This window comes from Quercus suber, unplaced genomic scaffold (genome assembly GCF_002906115.3).
Source record: "Quercus suber isolate HL8 unplaced genomic scaffold, Cork oak 2.0 scaffold_214, whole genome shotgun sequence".
NCBI lineage: Eukaryota > Viridiplantae > Streptophyta > Magnoliopsida > Fagales > Fagaceae > Quercus > Quercus suber.
The window spans coordinates 889,714-915,007 of NW_027069672.1; the positions used below are offsets into that span (position 1 = coordinate 889,714).

The window sequence follows — 25,294 nt, forward strand, 5'->3', positions numbered from 1 at the left end:
GAGCCAGGAATTTTTGTTTGAGGGGACCAAGTTGCGACACTAATATATTTATCAAAACAACTTCCACACCCACACACATATATATACACACGCGTGCTTTTTATTATATATACACCCACATATATACACACTTTTTTATTTGATAAGTTATATATATACACACCCAACAAAAAAAAAAAAAAAATCTAGTATTTTCAATCAAAATTATTTTTGACGGCGATCTTTCATAAAATAAAATTCATTTTTTCCATTTTCATAGTCAAAATCATAAAAAGTTTCATTTTAAACACAAATTATCAAATTTTATGCTAAAGTAAGTAAAAAATCTTTCAATTGAACTAATGAAATTTTCAAAAACATGAATGATCCAAAACTTAGAGAAATAAGTTAGGCTTCAAACATATTTAAAGCTATTTTGTTTAACACATTATATGGCAACTAAAGACACATTTCATGTATAGTTTTAGTGACAATTTTTTTAATGAGTCAATGACTTGTTAATCGTCACATAACGGGTTGAAAAATATAGATTTAAACATGTTTGATACCAAATTTTATAAAATATTTAATAGATATAAAAGCATATTTTACAATAAAAAATAGAATTGTGAAAAATAAAATTATATTTTTATAACTATTAGACCAATTATTTTTTTTAAGAGCATTATTGGACTAATTCAAATATTTGGGAGGACTAACTCTTATTTTTTAGACTAAATTTTGAAAACATAAAAATAATTGTATATATATTTTTAAAAAAATTTAAAATTTTGGGGGGGCCACCCTTGTACGTGCCTCCGCCCCTGGAAACAATACCAAGGACAATTGGTTTTAGGAGAAATCGTGAGATTGTGTTTGAAATGAATGGTAGGGAAATGGATGGTGGCCACCTTGTGTTGCAGAATCTTGAGACCCAGGAGATAAAGGATCTTGGGATTGTTGGATATAAGTTTACTGTTGCTGATTCTTATGTTGAGAGTCTAGTTTTACTCGACACAGCTGCCAATGGTTCAGTTGCATACTGAGGAAGATAGGTAAGATGCATTTCATGCATGTATATTTATTTATTTTTAAGGTTTTTGTCAATTTCTAGTTGCACTTTGGCTTTTTCGTTATGGTAAACTAACAAGTTTTGTGGCTAGTGGAAAATTACTTGTTTTCAATTGATGTCTACTAACATGCCAGGGAACCAAAGAGGACACTTAACAGTTCTACCAATCTGCCTACATGCTGATGACTTCATTTGTTTGCACACTTGATTAATGTCATATTTTTCTGTGGAAAATAATTAACAATGCTTTTCCTGTGAAATCAGAGCTAATTAAAAGAAAAGTTTTTGTTTCTGATTCATGTTTGATGTGTGGTGAATATGAGCAAATTGTGGATCATTTGTTCTCTCTTGTCCAATTGCAAGAGCAATTTGGTTTGCTTCAGTGTGTGGTATTAGAATGGATTCTTATCAACCCCAATCACAGAGAGTGTGATTAGAATGATGGTTGTATGTTCTCTCTGAAAATAAATCTCATAATGCAGTTTTTGTGGCTATGGTAGTGGGTATTTTATGATTTATATGGTTTTTAGGATTTTGATGATGAATTGCAGAGTTCAAAAAAAAGCAATTATTAGTGAGAGATTTTAGTAATTTTGGTCACTGTGTAGGATGGCAAGTAATTTTGTTATCTGACAGGCGTCTATTCTGAAAGGAAAAAGTTTGGTGGATGTGCTTTTGGGTGCAGGGTCAGGTCCTGGAATAAGTAGATTATGGGTTGCTACAGTAGATCTGTGTCATCTAAAAGGGAAGCAACTTTCATTTCACTTAGAGAAGCGGAGATGGCAGTCAAGAGAAAGGGGTTCATAGTGTCATTGTGGATGGAGAATAAAAATTTCTTGCAAAAGCTCCTCAAAGATGATTGCATATATTGGAGACTGCAACCTGTTTTTGAAGATAAAAGGGTATTAAGGAAGGATTTTGGTAATGTACTTAAATAGGTAGATAGAGAATATTGGAATGGGTGTTTAAATTAGCTTCAAATGGTACCCTTTTAAAAAAAAAAAAAAAAAAAAAAAGTCTTTCTTTGAATGAAAAGTTGGTAATTTTATTGAAAGTTGGTAATTTTTCTTTTGTTTCACTTCCTGGTTTCTACACAAGATTTGAAATGATCACAAGTGTATAGAACATCTTTCTTTCAATACAATCCTTCATCTACCTACTAAGCAGTTGCATTTGGTTCTGGATGGATAACATATCAACATAAATTGCTCAATTATTTACTAGTGTTTAAAGTAGATAATAGGGAAATTTCTATCAATGATGAGTCCAAATTCACTATTACAGTCACATTTGGATGCTTTGGGTTGAACCTTTCAAGCCTATGAAAATTTAGGGTTTTTTTTTTTTTTTGGGAACAATACTGAATTAGCTTAGTTGCTCACTTAAGACTTGCTGGCCAAAAAATAAGTTACTTCCATTCCTAAATGCCTTTGGATTGGATTTGTGGAAGAAAATAATTTATAGTTGTTGGTCAAAGAGTTTTTTCAATATATTATAAAATCAGACATTTTAATTTCGTTTCTTTTTATATTATTTGAATATTTGAATCAGTGGGGATGATAGGGGCACAACTTAAATATTGTTGCGATATTAGATGTAGCTTCTAGTGAAACTACTTTATCCTTCTTCTTTTTTCTAATTTTTTGTGTGTTTTTTTTTCCCAAAAATGAGCATTCTGTTCTGCAGGACAATCTGTACTGATGAATTTACATATGTAAGTCTTTTCTTTGGTATCTGATTTCCTTATTTTGTAGACTTTAGAATGAATCTCAATACCAAAAAACAAAGGTTCTAACAGTGTCTGCAACCGTGAACAAGTGTTTGCAACCGTGAACAAGTCTTCTATCCCTTTGAAAGCTATAGCTCCGTAGCCATTTCATGTTTCACCAACATGCATATCTTCTGTAAATAAATTAATAGGATTATCTCCAATTTTGTTATGATGACAGTAATCTTCTATGGTTCTTTGCCACCCTCTTACTAATTTCACTTTGAGTTGCTGATTATCTCCAATATACATGTCTTTAACTGTCTTATACATAAAAACTACTGGGGAGAAGTGGTCACTTTTGGCATTTTATTTTCTCCCTTCGTTAATTTTGCACCTGTTGTAACCAATGATTAAGTTAAAATATCAATTACATACTTAGCATAAAGAAAATATCCGGACTCATAATTTGCATATTAATGCTCCCTCCCTATTGAGAATACTAATGCATCTACTTGAACAGTTCAAGCAATCCATGTTATTTTAACTATGATTCATTTAAAAAAAAATATATATATATATATATATATATTTTTTTTATGCCATTCCCAAATGACTTTCTGTTAAATTACACTTCAAAAATTCTTATTAGAGTTCCTAGGCCACGGTGGCACAGCTTAGGCACCAGTTTCAAGGGGGAAGACTTACCATACAAGGACTGTGGTTTCGCTGTTGGGTTTGATTTTTTCCTTAAATCTGTACAATCATTCTTAGGATGTTCACTGAAGCGATTTTCACAAGGAGTTGCAGCCCATGATGGATCTATGCAAGTATTGTCGGCTTAATACAGAAACCTTCAGCTGATATTTTTGCAGGTTCTGCAGTTCTTAACCTCTTGGAGATCCAGGTAAAACCTTATATCTGAGTTACTCATCTGTTTAAATAATAAAATTGCTCTTTAGATGGCCTTTTTCTCTCTGTAATTAAACTTTTGAATTTGTCTAATACAGTTTATGAAAGATGCAATTAGTGTTCCCAGTTATGTATATACTTAAACTCCAATCTTGTCCCTACTTCTACATTTAAATGTGCATAAAATGCAATGTATATCATGTAACTAATGTGATGAAAAAGGCGGTTATTGGTAATATGAAAGTAAATATTGTTTGACCTTGACAAGGGACAAATATATTGGGTTAAAAATGGGAATGTTGACTGTTATCACAGCAAGTAGGGAGTATATTTTTTCTTAGTTCTTAAAATTGCTTTTCCTACATCCAGTCTAGGGCCACTGCTGGCGATAATGAAGTGAGGTAATTGCTTTAAAAGATGATGCAGTTTCATATGCATAGCAATGCATATCTTGACAGTTAGGAAAGGTATGATTTAAAATGCTGTTAAAATTTTTCTTTAGATTTTAGCATCAATGAGGTCATCCCTGATTGCCTTTGACAGCCTCCATTTAATAATATATTAGAATCTAATTATTAGCTTAATTGATCACAAACACGCACTTAGGTACCTAGTTAATATTATTATGAAAATGTGTTAAGAACACACATACAGAAACAAATTAAATTTTAGTGGTGTCTTATTTTCCCATTATCTGGCCATGCTAGTATGTGTCTTCAGTGTCATACCCATGGCCCTTGTTCTTTTTCTTGCTACCTAAACTCAAAGTTTAAACATAAAGTCTCAAGATATTTGCTCAAAAACTAATTTGGATTATGTATTTTGATTAAGTTGATTTTAGTTTTTAGGCAATCAATGTTTAGGGAATTTTAGATTTTTTTTTGGCTTTTCTTTGGGAACTTGCAGCTTTCAGCATTCTTGACTATTGCTTTCTGCATTATGATTTTATGATTCCATCTAATTCTTTTTCTTGATCAAACAGAAATCAAACAAAATTGTGGGTGGGTCTATGAAGGAGTGATTAATGATTGATATGGTGAATTTTTTTTTGCAGGATCTTTCAAAATGGTTTATTTCCAAGGCCAACAGGTTTTAGGAGAAATCGTGAGATTGTGTTTTAAATGAATGGTAGGGAAACGGATGGTAGCCACCTTGTGTTGCAGAATCTTGAGACCCAAGAGATAAAGGATCTTGGGATTGTTGGATATAAGCATACTGTTGCTAATTCTTATGTTGAGAGTCTAGTTTTACTTGACAAAGCAGCCAATGGTGCAGTTGCATACTGAGAAAGATAAGTAAGATGCATTCCATGCATATATATTTATTTATTTTTAAGGTTTTTGTCAATTTCTAGTTGCACTTTGGCTTTTTCATTGTGGTAAACTAACAAGTTTTGTAGATAGTAGAAGATTACTTATTTTCAATTGATGTCTTCTAACATGCTAGGGAACCAAAGAGGACACTTTACAGTTCTACCTATCTGCCTACATGCTGATGACTTCATTTGTTTGCACACTTGATTAATGTCATATTTTTCTATGGAAAATAACTAAAAATGCTTTTACTGGGCAGTCCAAACTAGTTAGAAGAAAAGTTTTTGTTTCTGATTCATGTTTGATGTGTGGTGAATATGAGCAAATTGTGGATCATTTGTTCTCTCTTGTCCAATTGCAAGAGCAATTTGGTTTGCTTCAGTGTGTGGTATTAGAATGGATTCTTATCAACCCCAATCAGAGAGTGTGATTAGAATGATGGTTGTATGTTCTCTCTGAAAATAAATCTCATAATGCAGTTTTTGTGGCTATGGTAGTGGGTATTTTATGATTTATATGGTTTTTAGGATTTTGATGATGAATTGCAGTGTTCAAGAAGCAGTTATCAGTGAAAGAGATTTTAGCAATTTTGATCAGTGTAGGATGGCAAGTAATTTTTTTATCTGATAGGTGTCTATTCTAAAAGGAAAAGTTTGGCGGATGTGCTTTTGGGTGCAGGGTCAGGTCCTGGAATAAGTAGATTATGGATTGCTACAGTAGATCTATGTCATCTTAAAGGGAAGCAACTTTCATTTCACTTAGAGAAGCGGAGATGGCAGTCAAGAGAAAGGGGTTCATAGTGTCATTGTGGATGGAGAATAAAAACTTCTTGCAAAAGCTCCTCAAAGATGATTGCATATATTGGAGACTGGAACCTGTTTTTGAAGATAAAAGGGTATTAAGGAAGGCTTTTGGTAACGTACTTAAATATGTAGATAGAGAATATTGGAATGGATGGTTAAATTAGCTTCAAATGGTAAACCCCCCCTTTTTTCTTTTTTTTCTTTTTTCTTTCTTCGAATGAAAAGTTGGTAATTTTATTGAAAGCATGTACCATTAATTTTGGAAACATGGAGGAGTATCCTCCAAACAAAACGTACTAGTGTGGCATTTTTTTGCCTCTAAAGCTAACAAATGTCCACAACCCTATTGGAACACTTAATTGACCATTCAATTGAACACTCAATTGTTCAAGTCGTCCACCAGATGGCCAACACAAGATAAACTGGGATCCATTGATTGAAGCTGTCCTTGTCTGCACCCATAAATCATAGCATCTGCAATGAAATTTCTAAGTCTGCTTGGAACCGTAAAAGCTTCCATGCCACTCCACGAGTGTTAGGCTGTGTGATTGAGTGTGAGTTCTTGCCTATCACATCTAGCCATTGGGCATCCGTAAGCATCTAATGTGCAAAACGCCTTATAGTAAAGAGTAGAATCACATGAAGACTATTGGGGTTGAGAAGCTTCATTGGTTTGGACAAGCAAGCAGCTGGAAGCTGGTGAAATGTTAGTATGAAGCAAAGGTAGATACACAGTTTGTATGATTATATGGGACTCCTTAAGACTTGTGGGACGTGACTACAAGTCTATGACAAAGACCGATCTGATTTGTGTCGTTACTTTTCATTGGCAGAGATTAGACAATTTTGACAAAACCACGATTTCAGTTTTAGGGGTTAGATTAAATAGCTTGCCATTATAGTCTACCACATACTTTGGAAAGATGTGCTCGTTGCTAAAAAGTAATTGAAGACCAAACCTTTTATCCTAATACCATTTGGAATAAAATCAAAACACTCAATTGATATGTTGCATTCTCTGCCCCACATAAGAAGCAAGTAGAAAACCATGTGTAAACTCCTTGGGTGGGACTTGGGAGCTATTGCCTATTAGGCCGCGATCTATTCTTATATGATTTATGAAAATCCAACAAATAATTAATTTTTTTTTTAAATCCCTAAAATATTATAACAAAAAAAATACCAAGACAATAGAAAATATAAATAAACATTAGAACACAAAGATTTACTTAAAAAAAACATTTTCTCCTTAAAAAGGAAAAGTGGTTATATAAAAGAGAAAGAAAAGTATATAAATCTAAGTTGACAAGAAGCATAAATCTCCTGTTTACTTGCTTCTTTTGTTCTTTCTTTTTTTTCATTTTCTTTTGTGTTGGAGAAGGTATGATAATCCAATTCCACATAAACTTCATTTTCTTGCTATAAATATTGATAATGGCTTTGTTTTGTTTTTTTTTTTATTTAAAATTTCATATATACAATCAGAGAAAGAGGATTTGGATTGAGGTATTTGTTTGGAAACACCAAGATTTATGAGGTATCAGTTATGCTACAAAATTTTTTAGCTAGGTGATTTTGTTTTTTATTTAGTGTAAAGATGAGAGTTGGTTGGTTGAGTGATGTATTAGAAGAATGGCAATACGTATTGGTTTTATAAACAAAACATGATTGACATGGAGAGCATCAAGTGTACAATATTGTTTTTGTTAGAGTTAAAATCTACAATATGTTTTCTTCGTCTAGCTAGGCACCAGATGGACGAATCTTGCAAAAGAGAACAACTAAGAGGCTATGGCTTGAATATCAATGGGGTGTTGGCCAAAAGCCCTCCGCCTTTGTCAGTATTTGAGAGGCTGAGAAAGAGAGTAAAGTATATCGTGAGCTGTGTAAAGGCGTACATTTCCATGTGAAGTGGTCTCTCCTTTTATAGGAGAGCCTTTATAGTCGTTAGCTAGACAAAATTGCTAAATGCCCTTTTTGGGCAAACTAAGTAACATTTTGCCTTATTTTTCAAACTAATTAGGGAAATACCCTTCTTTTGAAACTCGATTTTCTCAAAATCGAGTTATAAAAAAAAAAAAAATAAATAAAAAAATAAATTCTATCTCTCTAATAAGTCCCAACTTAAGCATTATTTATATAAAAAAAAATATATAAAAAAATTCTGATTTTATATTTCTAAAGCTCTCCTTCTATTTGAATTTATGAGTTTGAATGTTAGAAGGCGTGACATATGAAATCTAATTATCTTGTGTTAAGACATATGTGAATCATGTTAGGAATATATGTCAATAAAGATTGGCTAATCCTTGATAAAAACACTTTACTTGTAATTAGGTAGATTTAGAATGTGTTTAATACTTTAAAAAACAAGATTTCAAGTTCAAGTATTAAAGCTATGCAAGTCTATCCAAGAATCAAGTGAAGGAGTGTTGGATTTTAAAACTCGACAGCTAGTATCTATTGACGTTAAAAAGGCTGCTGTAGCCCAATGCTTGACAGTTGCTTGATAGATAGGGTATCTATCGAGATTTAAGAAAATTAGTTTTTCATATTTAATTTCACACCAATCCATGTATAGATGTTTGAGCTTTCTTTTCTCACATCCTAAACATATATAAGGATTGTTTAAGGGCCGTCATAGTGATACAACTCAATGCAAATTTTTTCACAAGCATATTATGACTGGAGATATATGCCCTAATTCATCTTTCTTTTCAAGAAACTGCTGCGTTTGTACACCTTAGGGTTTGTAACCAAGAAGCTTCGTGATTTTCATCATGTTGATGAACTGAAGAACTTTGCAACCAATATTCTTCTCAAGTTGGTGTGTAAGTCGCGTACAGGGATCCGCACATCAAATTGGTTAGTCATGTACTGGAAGCCATTCATTGAAATGAGAGATGTCACTACAGAACAAGTCAATTGGGTATTGGGATAAGAGTTCTATAAGGTACTGGGATTCCTTTACTTATAACCGCTTGTTGTGATAATAGTGAATTCTCGGAAATGGTAACCTTAAAATCACCTGGTAGAGTTTTTGCCAAGTAAGTTTTCCCTATTCAAAACAAATCACCGTGTCAACTTTATTTTTTGCTGCATATTTATTTAGTTGGTGATTTGTTTGTACTAACCGCGCTTATTGCATGCAAATTGAATTAATTAATTAACTTGGCTAATTAATTGATTAATTTATTACAAGGAGTTAATATATTGTTGGCCTATCATCTTGCCATCAAATTTTTACCACCTATCAATTTTTTGATAACATATTTTTATTTTATTATAATAATATTACTACTTATTTCTTCTTATTTATTGTTGAATAATAGTTCTTCCCAAGTCTCTTTCCTCCTCACATGGCACAAGGTTTTTTAAGTTAGAAGTTTTACAAAACAAAAGACTACCAATGGCATCTCTTATTAACGTAAATTCTTGATTCTTTTTGTTCTTACGAACAAGTTTGCTTAGGATACAATACATATTATACATCATCAAATAAGTTTAAGTGGGAATCTAATTCAATTGTTTAGATATAAAAAAATAAAAAATCTCTTTGGATATTTTTAAATTTTAAATCAAGATCGTTAATTTTTTGTATATATTTATTTTATTTATAGATTACAAAGCCATGATACTACTAAATTCTATTAGCTCGGATATCTAAGCTTATCATACTCCTTTGTAATATATTATATATATAATTTTGATCTCAAGTCTCAACAACTAGCTGTTATCCTAGGTAAACTTGGTGCTAGATTCAATCCACCAATAGATTGGTTTATCTAAATAATTCCATTGTGTTTTAATTTGAATTTTGGTTTTTTTTGTACATTTGAATTTTCATGCAGATTCAACAATTATTAACATTTGGATTATTCTTTTGAGGGTAGAAAATCTTTTTTTTTTTTTTTAAATTTCTCTGTGTAGTTACATATTTTTTTTGTTTATATTTTGTTTCAATAATTTGTAAGCACCGAATTTTCTAATTCTTTAGTTTCATCTAAATTTTTGAGTTTATTTTTTGCATTATCTAAAACTATCTGGCATATTTCAACAGCATCTTTCTCTTATATACTCTTTTGTGTGTAGTGACTGTAGTCATATATTTTTTCTATTGTTTCAATAATTCTAGGTTTAGAATCTTCTAATTTTTTTTTTTTTGGAATTAAGTTTAGAATCTTCTGACTTTTTGCATTAGTTTTAGCAATATCTGAACATGTTTGGTAGATTTCAACAACTACACTATGAGTTATTCTTTTGAAGATAACTAATTTTCTCTTATATTTCTCTATTTCGTAGCCATCTATATTTTGTTTTGTTTTAACAATACTTAGGCAATGAATCTTCCGATTCGCTAATATTTTAAGCTTTATCTTCTTCATCAAATTGTAACACAAATTCAAGCCAGATAGGAGCAATTTATGCAATGGTGTAGTTTTATAATCAATTTAATATTTCATAAAATTGTTTTAGTCTACCATACAAACAAGTAAGTTCCCATGCATTACATGGGTTAGCAGCTAGTTATAGAATATTCCCAGAGTACTATAAATGCACACTCCTCTCTTTTTCATCCATGGTAGACCCTATCATGAATGTGAAGGGAGAGTACCATTTTTCGAACTTTAGGAGTACCTAAGAATTTCTCCTCTCAAAATAGTGGGATCCACTAATTAAATGCATGGTAGGAGCTATAGTTGTCAACACGTTATGATGGTGGCAATAGAGATGGAGGATAGTCCATTTTCATTGATTTTTTGGTCGGATTATCATATGTTGTTGTTGTGGTGGTGGTAGTTGGATGGTGTTGGGTTGCAGTGGTGGTTGTACAGTGGTGGGTGGACAGTTGATCAGCTCTCTTGTTTAGAGAGAGAGAGAGAGCTAGAAAATAAGAGAGTGAGGGGAGGAGAGATAGATGGCTGACTTTGAGAAAAAAAAAAATATTGATTTACATTGCTATAGTAACCATATATGTTTACACGGTTTCTATAGCAAACTAGTCATAGACCCGTGCAAAATATTATATTGATTGGGTTAAATTTAATGCATATAAGTGAACAACTACATTTACTATGGACAGTCCAAAAGGTTTAGTTGTGCATCAGAAAGTTGCATCAACAGCAAGGAAACTTTAAGTTAAGAACCCATGGGTTCAGCCAGACAAACTCAATTCCTAAAGTATATTCTTTGTATTATTTAAAGATATATATGCTCCAAGAGAATGACAATGATTCATATGAATAAACATTGTTTTTTGTACAGTGACAGAACCGAACAAAAACAGCACTAGAATGATGATTACAATAATGAGGCTCCTTTTTTTTTTTGGATGAATAATGAGGCTCCTTGAGTACCCATTGAAGCGATTGACAATACGTTGATAAAGTGATTACTAGGGAAATAACTAGGAAAGCAAGAATATGATTTGATGTGGATTTTTTAAGCAAAGCTGAAACCTTTGACAGTGAACCAGTAGGAGGTCCAATAATTACGAAACTGAGGTTTGTTTTCTAAATTTCAATAATTAATTATTCTGCATATATATATATATATATATAATGATTGTGAGAATTTAAACCATGTGTTAAAAACCTCACGATTTGCAAGTTAACCTGTAAGGTTATTATTAAGCACATTATCAATTTATTAAATAAATAAATAAGGAACAATTTGTTAAGCACGTCATCAAATGAAAATAATCCAAGATTGTAAAGCACCCAATCTATTTACTAGTGGAACACAGAAAGAACGAGTAGATCCAAAATTGTGATACGTGTAAATAGCTATTCCATGTTTGTTTATTTATTAATTAGCCAAGCTTAATTTTTTTTTAAGGATATTTAATAAACGAGCTCAATATAAATAATGGGCTTGATAAAGCTTGAAAATAGTCTTGAATTATAAGCCCAAACTATCTTTTTACTATGCCCCCATTACTTCCATAGTGGTACACATGGCCCATTTGTATCCATTTATCCCATTTGCCATGTCTTTAAAAAAATTTAATTTCTATAGTGATTCACATTTTCTTCGCTATCAGAAAATTGAAATTTCCCATCCATGTGAATCTATGGGATAAGAGAAGAAGTCAAGTTTTCATGTGAGTACAATTTTTGAATTCGTAATATTCATGAATATATTATAACCTGCAAAAAAAAATAAATAAACCTGGTATATACCAGACAAAATACGTCCTACCTAGATCATAAAAGACCTGTGCAACTATTTTCCTTTTACATGTTTATTGTCTTGGTGCTCTTGGACTCAAATTACCTCTAGTTTACTGAAATTGACACAATTACAAATGAGAAATGATATGTCTACATCATTTTTACAATAAATCCTAAGTGGAAAGTTGTTACTGGTTGTTATTGTTGGGCAAAAAAGTAATCTTAGTGTTAGTTTCAAATTTGAACCAATAACAACTAACCACCTGTAATTTGTTGTAAAAATGTTGTAGATGTAACATCTCTCGTTACAAATACATGTTTAGTTTTTGTTACATGTTCAAATTGTTTTAGTTCCAATGTAGTAGTGGAGCCAAATGTTATCCAATTGTCATATGGTGAAAATTGATAACTCCAAAATAAATCGTCTAAGGCCAAAAGGCATTGTCCAGAGGCAGCATTCATTACCAACACAAACAGTTGGATATCGACATTCATTACCAAGATCTACACTTACTACAAGCAACAAACAAATAGCTTTTACCTCACTTAATGTGCCAAACCTTACGCTAAACTCATAATACACACCATTCATGGAAATAAACAAGCTATGGAAAAAAATTACCAAATGCCCTTTTTGGGCTAACTAAGAAGTGTTTTGTCCTGTTTTTCAAACTAATTAGGGAAATGCCCCTCTTTTGGAAATCGATTTTCTCAAAATCAAGTTAGGCCCTATAGCGGCGTTTTTAAGAAGTCTATAGTGACATTTTTAGGACCTATAGTGGCGTTTTGTAACTCGATTTATATGAAATCTAATTATAGGTAAAAAAAATTAAAAAAATTGCCTATAACTCGATTTAATGGAAGTCCAGTTACAAAACGTCATTATATGTTCTGAAAACGTCACTATAGGTCCTTAAAAACGCTGCTATAGGGCTCCAGAATTTTTTTATTTATTTTTTTTTTTTTTATAACTCGATTTTGAGAAAATCGAGTTTCAAAAGAAGGGTATTTCCCTAATTAGTTTGAAAAATAAGGCAAAATGTTACTTAGTTTGCCCAAAAAGGGCATTTAGCAATTTTGTCTAGCTAACGACTATAAAGGCTCTCCTATAAAAGGAGAGACCACTTCACATGGAAATGTACGCCTTTACACAGCTCACGATATACTTTACTCTCTTTCTCAGCCTCTCAAATACTGACAAAGGCGGAGGGCTTTTGGCCAACACCCCATTGATATTCAAGCCATAGCCTCTTAGTTGTTCTCTTTTGCAAGATTCGTCCATCTGGTGCCTAGCTAGACGAAGAAAACATATTGTAGATTTTAACTCTAACAAAAACAATATTGTACACTTGATGCTCTCCATGTCAATCATGTTTTGTTTATAAAACCAATACGTATTGCCATTCTTCTAATACATCACTCAACCAACCAACTCTCATCTTTACACTAAATAAAAAACAAAATCACCTAGCTAAAAAATTTTGTAGCATAACTGATACCTCATAAATCTTGGTGTTTCCAAACAAATACCTCAATCCAAATCCTCTTTCTCTGATTGTATATATGAAATTTTAAATAAAAAAAAAAACAAAACAAAGCCATTATCAATATTTATAGCAAGAAAATGAAGTTTATGTGGAATTGGATTATCATACCTTCTCCAACACAAAAGAAAATGAAAAAAAAGAAAGAACAAAAGAAGCAAGTAAACAGGAGATTTATGCTTCTTGTCAACTTAGATTTATATACTTTTCTTTCTCTTTTATATAACCACTTTTCCTTTTTAAGGAGAAAATGTTTTTTTTAAGTAAATCTTTGTGTTCTAATGTTTATTTATATTTTCTATTGTCTTGGTATTTTTTTTGTTATAATATTTTAGGGATTTAAAAAAAAAATTAATTATTTGTTGGATTTTCATAAATCATATAAGAATAGATCGCGGCCTAATAGGCAATAGCTCCCAAGTCCCACCCAAGGAGTTTACACATGGTTTTCTACTTGCTTCTTATGTGGGGCAGAGAATGCAACATATCAATTGAGTGTTTTGATTTTATTCCAAATGGTATTAGGATAAAANATCTCCAGCACCTATGGAATCTTCCATTTTAAATATCCTTCACTATCAGTTTGACTCACCTACTCCAAAGACTAACTTGAAGATTTCAAATCCACAATCTATTGGGAATAGGCCTTGTGGCTTCAACCTTCTTGATTACCAAATAGCAACACCAGATTAAGATTGATCCTTTAAACTCAGGTGTTAGTGAAAACTAGGTTTAGGCTTTCTTTATTTGATATGCACAGCAAATCTCTATAAACATTTGAATAAGGCATACTTAATAATCCCTTTTATATGTTTGCACGTAACACACGACTTTCAAGTCAATAGCCAACTTGTTTAATACATGTTAGATTCAAGATTACCGTATCCCAATCGGGGAGCCATTGTTTAAAAGTGTTAAGAACCTTGTTTCGTTCGAGTGAACATAAATTGTGTTCAGTTTTTTTTGGAGAAATCCAAGACAATGTAACTGCCAAAATGAGTTCATAATTCATTATTTAAGTTCAAGATCATGAGTACAAGAATTACCTCTAAAGAAAGAAAATATGTCATTTTGATTGTTGTTCGACTGAGGTTCAATCAATCAAAAATCATAGAGTTAGATTTGTTGACATATTTTAAATGAAGCCATGGGTTTTTTTAACCCTATTTAAGTCTTCTATATAAAAGAATATTATGTTCAACTTCCTTTAGTTTGGAAAAGCAGAAAACTCTAAGCGATTTAGAGAAAAAAATCTTAGTCTCCATCATGTGTACCCATGAATTTAAAAGGGAATTTTCTTTTCAGGTTGTTTCTTGTTGGAGAGATCAAATATTGAAGCCACTAAGCCATCATTCCAACATTGCTGTGGAGTAAATCTTCAAGAGGTTCTTGGAGTCAGTTGAAGGTTCTGATTGTGAAATACATATGTGCCATCTGTGAAAGTGTCCATATATGGAAGAGTTCAGAAGTTCTAGAGCTATTAATTATTATAACTTAATTGTTAGATAAACATAATAAGTAAATTAACCTAATATTTTGCTGCATAACATATATGAGGTCTAAATTTACTTTTCAAATCAAACGGCAATCGAAGTCTTCATTTTCTTCTTCTTTTAGCAACACCAAATTAAGATTGATCCTTTGAACTCAGGTGTTAGTGTAAACTAGGTTTAGGTTTTCCTTTTTTGATATGCACAGCAAATCTCTATAAACATTTGAATAAGGCATCCTTAATAATCCATTTTATATGTTTGCACGTAACGCACAACTTTCAAGTCAATAGCCAACTTGTTTAATACATGTCAGATTCAAGATTACCGTATCCCAATCGGGAAGCCATTGTTTAAAAGTATTAAGAACCTTGTTTCGATCGAGTGAGCATAAATTGTGTTCTGTTTTTGTTGGAAAAATCCAAGACAATGTAACTGCCAAAATGAGTTCATAATTCATTATTTAAGTTCAAGATCATGTGTACAAGAATTAACTCTAAAGAAAGAAAATATGTCATTTTGATTGTTGTTCGACTGAGGTTCAATCAATCAAAAATCACAGAGTTAGATTTGTTGACATATTTTAAGTGAAGCCATGGGTTTTTTTTTTAACCCTATTTAAGTCTTCTATATAAAGGAATATTATGTTCAACTTCCTTTAGTTTGGAAAAGCAGAAAACTCAAAGTGATTTAGAGAAAAAAATCTTAGTCTCCATCATGTGTACCCATGAATTTAAAAGCGAATTTTCTTTTCAGGTTGTTTCTTGTTGGAGAGATCAAATATTGAAGCCACTAAGCCATCATTCCAACATTGTTGTAGAGTAAATCTTCAAGAGGTTCTTGGAGTCAATTGAAGGTTCTGATTGTGAAGTTCAGATGCGTCATCCGTGAAGGTGTCCATATAAGGAAGAGTTCAGAAGTTCTGGAGCTATTAATTGGTATAACATAATTGTTAGATCAACATAATAAGTAAATTAACCTAATATTTTGCTGCATAACATATATGAGGTCTAAATTTACTTTTCAAATCGAGCGGCAGTCGAAGTCTTCATTTTCTTCTTCGAGTTGCATCTTAGACACTTAATACTGAACTTATAATAACTCATTACAGACTCGATCAAGATTACAAGTCATGAACTTTTCCAACCTAAAAACCTACAAGGTTTATATGATAATACACTCTTATCTAACATTAAAATTTAGGTTGCTGATCTGACGTCATAGTAGATGCCTAGAATTTCAAGATTACTACCCTTAACTTCCAACCTTTTCACAAAGAAGTATTTTTATATCCCACCAAAGAGAAAAGCTTTAAAAAATAACCAAATAGTTTTGTAAAAGGATCTTTTCCATTTCATTTATTTTATAGTTAAGATTTTTTTTTTTAACCATGTATCGCGTCATTTAAATTTTCAAATAGCATGCCAATGGATACACCTTTAAATATATAATATTTAATATGGTAAAGTTTATTTTCTCTCATGACCTCTAATTGTATAGTGGTATAGCCCATAGGCCAAATGGGCCCCTAACTTGACAACAAATTTTTTGGGTAGAGAGAGAGAGAGACCATTTGACATCATGACAAAAATAATTGCTTTTTAAGTTTCAAAAAAGATGGGTTCTAATTAGTTCAATGTAAAAATCCATTGTCATTAATTAAAAAACCTAGGTTCCAATCCTACCTAAAAAAAGTATATAAAGGTTAGAATTATCATGGAAAGAATATCATAATAAATTCAAATCTATCATATCTATCCAAAAAAAAAATGGAGGAAATTTTCATATAATACAAAAATAGCCTAAACTTTGGAGATAATGAAAAATACAAAACAAGAGCAAAATTGTAAAGGGATTCTAGAAGGACTTCTCCAATTTTGATCATTTTCTAATCACATTGCCTGAGTTTTCAATTGTTAGTTTAACCTCCGGCTATGCTATAGGTTTGATTTAATCGCACCTTTTTATCCATCTCTTTATCAAATTGGTAATGAAAGTGTCACATCATGATATTCATGTCATTCATATGGCTTACCAGTCGATGGGCACATGACACATTGTACAACACAGACTTCTACCATTATCTTTATAATAATTTTATATCTAAAGTAATTTTTTTTTTAAAGCATAAAATAGTAAAATGCAGTAGAAAAAAATCTCTAAATTATTCTAGACATATAAAACAATGACGTATTTTCTTTTTCTTTCTCAAGTCAAGGGTCATGTATTCATTTGTTTACGACTCAAAACGGTATAATGGATGAAAGAAGTGTGATTAAACTAATTATTAAACATAGGTGGTGCGACTAAAATAATTGAAAATTGAAGGGATACAATTAGGTAAAGGTCAAAGTTCTAGAAATAGAGATATGCCATGTTAACCGGTATAATTAGAGCAAATTGTTAATAGATCATTTTACTAAACTATTTTTATGAGAAATATAAAAAATTGTCAAAAAATTTAATTACTTTTCTCTTTCCCATAAAAAATTTTTAAAAATATTTCTTAAACTAATACCCTTAAAGTATTCGTTAATATTTCTCTTCTACATTTTACCCTAAAAAGAAAAGGAAGAACTATGCTCTAAAGTTTGTTCATTTCTTTCCCCATGTAGCCATGCCTCCTCAAGAACCTTGTATAGTACAAGTCAATTACAATTACAGGTAAGGGAATTATTGTGCCAATTCACTGGCAAAGTCAGTTTTTCTTAAATCATCAAGGCCTACAGATGTATTCTCATTTGCCGGATGGTCTAAAGGAGCCTCAATTCCAAGATATCATTTGGATTCAATGATTAACAATGCCCACTTCTGTATCTGTGTGTAGGGGCCTTTTTTTATTATGTTGGGCTGGGCTATCTCCTACGGCAATAGATCCAAGTATTCTGAGTAAAAGAGTTGAGACCGGTTCAACTGCAACTCAATTTGAGCCGGCTCATACACAAACTATGTCTCGTCTGCCAGGAGTGTGCTTATGGCAGACAGAGCTATTTCAGATGAGTCACGGCAGACAGATATAATAATAATAACAAAATAGAGCACTCTGGCTATTTAATAGAGAATGACCAAATAATCCCTATTCACGGAACATAATCACAATAATAACAATGACTTTTACAAAGAAAGTGAAGGGAACAGATGATAATATGGGTTGACCAAAAGAGAAAGAAATCAAATCAAGTCTAATCCGCAGGAGCAAAACCAAGGAGGGAAAAACATCACCTCTCAACGCAGTTAATCTCCCAAGAAAATCCTGCTGTGGAAATTAATGGTTTTGAGGGAAATGGACCTGAATGGTTGGTGCCCAAAGGCATCCTTTTACTTTTCGACAAAGAACAGGATTTCGAGAGGGAGAGAGGGAAAATCAACCTACTAGTGCATGCTTACCAGTCTAACTCTCTCTGTTTTTTCCTTTCTTCTTTCTTTGTTTTTTAGTTTTTTTTCTTTCTTTTTTTCTTTCTTTTCTTTTACATTTGTTTTCTATTTTTATGATTCCTTAGAGGTGGTCTTGCTATCCCCCTTATAGGCACGGCAAGGCCCTCCTTATATAGTGCCTGCCGTAACTAGATTTTACTATTTTAGCCCTTAAACACCTTTGTCTAGTCTAGGTGTACACGCCGACCTCCACTGGTCGTCTGTGTGCCACTCTTCTAGACAAAAGAGAGCTGTTTTATTTATTAGCCTGTTGTGACACCCTTTCTTGCCACAGCATGGGTGCTCTCTCTCTGTCCCTCCTAATATGCACCTAGTGATTCCCACTCAACCTTGCTTCTTTTGGGTGGTCTATCATCTCAGCAGGACGTACCCTCCAAAAGACCTTGGACAGGAACCGTAAAATAGGTCTTTTCCCTTCTCTCCACCGCCAAACCATACCCTCTTACCTTTGACCCATGACCCCACCACGTCCCATATTGGCTGGGTACAAATTGGTGGTGTCTGGACCTTGCGCGTGCCTCCCTTTCATATATGTCCAAAATTTGCCTGCTGCTCATGCGTTTGCCTTAGTCTGGAGGCTTGCTTGCATAGTCTACCGCCCTTCTTTGACCTTTTATGTGAGTTGTTTTACGATTCCCCGCTCCCCTTAGCGGCTGGGCTTTATTTGATACTGGGCTTTATTTCTTTCAACCTATTCCTTGATTGCCATCATGTCTTGCCATATTACTCTGTCATTCCTGCTGTAATGACTTGATCCTGCTAGGCCTCTTCAGGCCTGCCGTTTATTCTTTCCCCAGTGGCTTAGCATGGCCATGGGTTTTTTTATTTATGGGCTCCTGTGTCCCTTTTGTTTTCTCTTGGGCATTCTCGGCCCATTTTCTTCTCTTGCGCTTATTCGGTCCTTTTTCTAATTCTGTGTTCCCATGGGCTTTTACTAACTTCATTGGGCTTTCCCGGCCCAATTACCTCATATTCATCTTTGGGGTTTATGGGACTACCATCAATCCCCTACTCTCTTTGCTTGCATTGCTTTGGGTCTGCCGTGGTCCATTCTCACTTTTCTACATCAGACATTGCCCATGGGTTTGCTATTTTCTATTTCTCTCTTTTCGAACTCCTTTGAGCTCATTTGCTTCCTCAAGACCCATTTATTTATTTTATGAACCTGTGATCCATTATTCCTGCCGCTTAGGCTTAATGGTTCTTTTTTTTCTATCTTTTTGCCAACTTCTTTTCAGTCTGTGTTGCTAGGCTCCCTCTTTCCCTTTTTTAGCTTTCAAAATGACCATCAACATTTAGCCCCCTGAACATATGAAGCATTCCTGCGGTTCATATGTGAATAAAAGACTTTCCTGCCCTTTCTGTCCCTCTTCCTTCTTTTCCTTCGCAGGTTTTTTGAACAATGGACCCTACCACATTCATATATAAGTATATATATATTTTTTCTTTTTTTCTTTTTCCTGCCGCAAACAGTGCTGTCTCTTCGAATTTCCCAAATTGGCAGTTATTCTGAAACACAGCCACCGTTTCATTAATTTCATTCTCTTCTTGATGACTTACCCATCGCCTCCCTTCATGTCGGTATTAATGATCCTGGCATTTAAGAGGGAGTCCCTTTGCAATCCAAACGCAAACTCCTTCTTTTCCAAAACACTCTATCTATTTTCCTTCTTCCAACATCTTCTTTTTTTCAAACACCCATACCCATTTTGCTCTGATCAAGCCCTCACACTACGGCGTTGGTGAAAAGCCAAGGCTCTTTCTGCCTTAAAGGGAAAGAAGCCATTTCCGAACCTCCCACCGCACAGGAGATAGGCGAGGAGGCTGCGTACTCCAAGTCAGACCATTCTAACGAGGAAGAGGTGCAGCGCAACCTAGACAGCGAATGCACCCCTCTAATCGACCCTTGGTATGATGTTCATCCTCATTTTCCCAAGATTCCCAGTGATTACGTGCCGCCACTACCGGGCCATGTATGACTCACTCTTTGTCGACGAAACCCCAATGTTTCTTGGGCCCCGTTGGCCTTTTCGATCCCCGATTTAGTCATTCGTCAAGGCCTTTCACTCCTCGTGCCTATCCATTTCGAATTTGGGTCAGGTACTGCCTTGGGTTGGAGAGAATAGGTAGACAGCGAGTTATCCGATACAAGCTTCATGGGTTCGTTACAACAGGCCGGTGTTTTGAAGGCCATCATCTTATCCTGATGCCTATCCAACTTTCGAGACCTCTACAACCTTCGTCACTTGGTCCATCGGTGGTGTACCACCACCCATACATTCTTCTTCTCTTGCAGCGAACTCACCGTGACCCTTGAAGATATGGCCAACCAATTACTTTTGCCAGTTCTCGGTGATGTTGATCTTGCCACCATAGAAATTTCTTCAAAGGAAGAAGTCATTGAAGTTGAGCTGAAGAAAAGAATGACTGGAAACACCAAGTTATCATATTGGGTTAGTTCTTCTTCCAAATTTTTTATAACCGCTCGTCATGCGGCTTTTGTTGCATTTTGGCTTTGCAAATTTGTTTTTGGGTCCCACCCCCATTATGCCATAAAGCCCTTATACTTCCGTTTAGCCATCAAAATATCTGTTGGAGTTAGTCTGCCGCTGGCTTCTATGTTCCTAGGGCATCTGTATGTCCAACTAGACATTTTGCGAAGTGATGATAGCCAAGCGGGGTCCTATCACATAGTTACCTCCTCCGTTCATAGCACAATACTGCAGCAGTTGTTATTTGAGCGTTGTGCCCAACATTTGGCAAAGTGTAGACCTGTTCACTTTGCCAAAGAGAAATATCAATCATGCCCAAGGGTAATTACTGATTCTGCGGCAGATTTAATTCTGATTTTCTGCTGGCTTTCTGTTGGTCTAGTTTGAAACCTATTGATTATTCTGTTATTGAGCCTTTTGATGAAGGTGTTGGTTTTTCTTGGAGAGCTTACAGAAACTTGGGTACGGGTTATACGTGTATAGATTCTGCAATGGGTTCATTTGTTGATACTATTAGGACTACTACTCCTTTGGCCGGTTTTGATGAGACAAGAATCACTTATTTGGCGGCCACCAATGCCGAATGGTTGCCCTACTTGGCCAATGAAGGTATCAGGTTTGTTCATTATCCTGTCAACCGGGTAAGAAGGCAGTTTAGGCTGGAGCAAGACATTCTTGATGACCTTTCCTTTCTTATGGAGTTCCTTACTTCGGTTAAACCTTTTTTGTGGCATACTGCCTTTGATTTTTGGAGACAGCGTCTTAGTGCAGTTACAGTTCCTGGCTCACTGAGGGAAGGCCTTTGCACCCCTACCATGCATGGATACTGGAAGGCTGTAATGACTTCGTTTGAACAAAAGTTGACAGGTAGTCACGGTTTCTCTCTCATTCCTTCTAATTGGCTTAGTATGGTTGTATCGCCTAATCCTCGGTTGCTTTTGCCCTCCAAGTTCATGTTAGCGTATGCCAAGAAACAGAACCAGTTTACCATCTTTGAATGGGATGAAGAGAAGAGATGGTGGTATTGGCACACAGGTGATTATTCTCCAGGTTGGGAAAAGAAAGTTAAAGTGACGAATGTTCCTACACTGATCAAGAAAGATCCTACCAAGCTTAAATCTGCCAGCAAGCCTAAATCTGCCACTCCACAGCCATCCTCAGATGCCACTCCTACCAACAAAACACGAGGCAGCAAGAGAAAGACAACTCCCCAACCTGCGTTTGCTGCTGAGCGGAGAGTAAGTCACTTTTAATTTTGCTTCATCCTTCACATATATATTTTTTTTACTTTCCCTGTGGTTGAATCTAACATGATTGCTGACTTCTTTTTTTACTTTTTCTCTTGTCCCCCTTTTTCTCTTTTTTGCAGTCTAAGCATAAGGAAGATACATCTGTCACCCATCCCATACTGCTTAATAAACCTGAATTGGAGGTACATCTCCTCTCTTTTTTTTCTTTTTTTCTTTTTTCTTTATTTACATGTGTTTAGTTTGCCATATGCTCTTGGTTACCTCATTCACCCAAAAGTTACTTTGATCTTCATATCTCCTTCTTTTTTGTCTTCTAGGATGAGCCCAAGCCTCTCTCTGTGTACCACCCTACAGCCGATAAGCTGTCTGCCTCAATGGGCACGCCTATGGAAGGCTTTTTTGATGGGGCTGACACAGCGTTTGCAACACTTCCCCCTTCTGCTGCTACGCATGGGGTTCCTACTGAGGCTCGCACCTCTCCCACTGGGCCAGTACCATAGATGAAAGTACTCATACTAGAAAGGTTGGTGAGGCCACTATCATTCCTGCCGAAACACCTACTTCTCAAGAGAAGATCACTCTTCCTGCTGCTGTTCAGACCGAGGTTGCTCCTGTTACACCTTTTGTTATCTCCACCAGTGACCCTTTCGCAGCTCTATCTCAGGCTGTGAAGAATGGTTCTTCCTTGGTAGTGACCCCTTCCTCTATTCCTAGCTCTACTACACGTGGGCCTGATGCAGACTTGTCTTCTGAGGGGTCTGAGGACATTCTTGAGGATCCTGAAGATGAGCCTGTCTTGAAGAAGAGGATTTCTAATTCTGACGAAGAGGAGGGTGCTGCCCCAGAGACTGAGTTAATGGGTATGTGTTTCCTTCCCCTTTTTTTTTTTTTTTATTGCTAAATTAATCCCCTATTATCAGGGACCCTTCTTCTTTATATAGCGTCCCTTCCTATTATCTCCATCGTCCACTTGTTCTTCATCTACGCATCCACTCGAGTGCATGTCACGTCGTGTATCTACTTTAGTTCTTTGTGAGTTGCGGTAGCTGAGGTTGCACTGTTCAGGGGTCTTCTCCACATAAATGCAGCCAGAAAAGCTGTTGCAGCGCATTAAATGCGGTGGTACCAGCTTTTCCTTCAGATATTTTTTAGTTCTGATCATTTCTGGATCCACCTAGGATCTGCCATGGCCGTTGGGACCGTTGGGAAGATTAGTCGGACCCTCCATACGTTCGTTTGATCAAGGCTCATCATAGCCAAGGAGCAAAACATCCTCGGACAGATGGTGACCTCTTCGGACAACACTCCCCTTCTGCTTCTGGGCTTTTCGCTTTAGATGGGCCGCCCCAACCACCTATTAATCCTCGGAAGTGCAATAGTCCTTAACAGGCGGTTCTAGGCCCGTTAGGTAGCTTTGGGCTTTTTCCCCCCACAATAAGTATTTGTGACCGTCAAGACGTCAACTCAAGACACTATTTTTTTACCATCCACGGTGTAAGGTCTTAGATAATTACATTGTTACTATATGATAAAGTGTGCAATGCATATAACTCTAATAGGGTATATATAGTAACTAGCACAGTCACAAACATAGATATGGATACGGGTACAACAGGGAAATACAACAAATTTTGAAAAATTAAGATATGACACAAAGAGGAAACTTATATTAATTAATTATTGAATATATTTTTACTTTTTATTTTTATTTTTTTATATATTTTCAAGAATTTATTTTTCATGTATTGTTAAACATATATTTATTTACGAGCAATAATTGACAATAAAGTAAATTATTGACTGTTAAATGATGTCTAGACTACAACTAATTTAAATAAAATAAAATAAAAAGAGTCTAACCCATCAAAATACTAATGGGACCATCATTTATTAATAACAAAATCTTATAATCTTTAACAATTAAAAAATATTAACCAAATAATCAAAATTAAAAGTTAGTAAAATAATTCCTAAAAAAATATTATTATTTTTTGGCCGAACACATTTGGGACACATAAGCAACTATTTCCAAGGCATGTCCCATGTCCAATACATGCTCGACACAAACACGCAGTTTATTACACCGTATCCATACTTCCTTGAGCACAACTAAAGTTAAGTATAGACGGACTTTACACTATAATTTGGTCCCTTGGGTCAATTCATAATAAACCTGTCAGTGTGTGTATACAGTGGTAGAGCCAGAATTTAAGTTCAAGGGGCATAATTAAAAGACACTATTAAAAATGCAATTAATTTGAAATTTTTAGTTAGTATTAATAACAACATAAAACAATTTTACTTAGTGAGAAGGGTATAAAGGTAAATGGGTCAAAATCAAAATCAAAAAAATATGCTATCAATAGTGTCAATGAGTGTTTTGTTACTTTTTATTTTCCAGTGATAGTTTGTAGTTAGTATGGATGTAGTTTGTGTTTTGTTCTTTTCTATTTTAGGTGGGGCAAAGAAGCAAACTTTTGGCAGGATACAAGTAGAGTGAAGAAACTTTTAGAGGAGTCGGGGGGTCAATTGCCCCCTCGACACCCCTGGCTCCGCCCTTATATATATATATATATATATCCTTTTGCTGAAAAAAGGCCCAGGTGTGCGGAGTTATAAATCTTAGGATGGCCTAGCAGCACCAGCCACGCGTGGTGGGAATCCCTAAAGGTGGGTGGGTAAGACGGCCAATCCATGTTGGCCATGTTGATTCCTGTTGGTCTGCGGTGTGTTACCCACTAGGTTTAAAGAGATGACCTTTTTTATTTAAGAAAATGCTAGCTATATAATAGTCTCTTTTTCACCAAAAAATTATATATATAAGAATCTAGAGGCTACCTCCTAGATCTCATTAGGGAGCTTTCTTCTTCCTTTTCACTTTTATAATTTGTAAATCTCCCATTTGGAATTATCCATTTTTGAAAAAGCAATTGATAGGCTCTCATGAATCATGATCAAGAGCTTTCTTTATCATTTTTTTTCCGCACGTCTGCATGTCTGGGTTTGTTATTTTATTGTTGAAAGTAATGGCAAGAATATTAATTTAAATGCATAAGCTTTACGATCTAATTGTCAACTTAGAAACACAAAACAAAAAAGTACACAAAAATTTTAGTTACAATG

General features: G+C 34.5%; 1 long non-coding RNA gene across 2 annotated transcripts; it reads left to right on the plus strand.

The window, feature by feature from the left end:
• Positions 1-327: 327 nt before the first annotated feature.
• On the plus strand, positions 328-6,044 carry LOC136070149 (uncharacterized). 2 transcript variants are annotated; one of them, XR_010631402.1, is made up of 5 exons: positions 328-1,034; positions 1,737-3,666; positions 4,041-4,138; positions 4,726-4,966; positions 5,663-6,044. It is a non-coding gene; the product is annotated as an uncharacterized LOC136070149 (long non-coding RNA). The 2 variants fall into 2 exon arrangements; XR_010631401.1 differs by lacking the exon at positions 4,041-4,138 and having other exon boundaries at positions 330-1,034.
• Positions 6,045-25,294: the final 19,250 nt, after the last annotated feature.